The following is a 367-nucleotide window of genomic DNA, read 5'->3' as shown; positions in this document are numbered from 1 at the left end:
GTCGGAGGGTCAGTGCTGAGGGAGCGCCGCACTGTCGGAGGGTCAGCACTGAGGGAGCGCCGCGCTGTCGGGGGGCCATACCTGAATTTTCTCATCTCCGGGATCATACTTGTGACCGTTCCCTGCAATTATTTCTCCTCCCTGATCCCAGAACTAGCATGAGTTTACTGGGAGCAGTGGGAATAAACACTGTGTTGTCCTCTAACCTTCCTGTTCTGTTCTGGCAGTTACCTACAACAGTGAGCTGTACATTTTTGGTGGTTATAATGCTCGCCTAGACCGACACTTTAATGACCTGTGGAAGTACAGTCCTGGTAAGTGAATCCATTCCTCTCTGACTTCCCAAGCTGTTGTCCTGTTTTTTTTT

At 50.4% G+C, this 367-nt stretch overlaps 1 long non-coding RNA gene across 1 annotated transcript in view; it reads left to right on the top strand.

Annotated features, from left to right (window-relative positions):
* Window positions 1-367, top strand: part of LOC125482629 — a 3,287-nt gene that overhangs the window by 711 nt on the left and 2,209 nt on the right. The gene's annotated exons all lie outside the window — the stretch shown is intronic.

The sequence above is a fragment of the Rhincodon typus genome, unplaced genomic scaffold, assembly GCF_021869965.1.
Source record: "Rhincodon typus isolate 14 unplaced genomic scaffold, sRhiTyp1.1 hic_rhity00013982, whole genome shotgun sequence".
Lineage (NCBI taxonomy): Eukaryota > Metazoa > Chordata > Chondrichthyes > Orectolobiformes > Rhincodontidae > Rhincodon > Rhincodon typus.
Note: the sequence above shows the minus strand (reverse complement) of the source record. Positions and strands in the feature narration are given on the sequence as shown.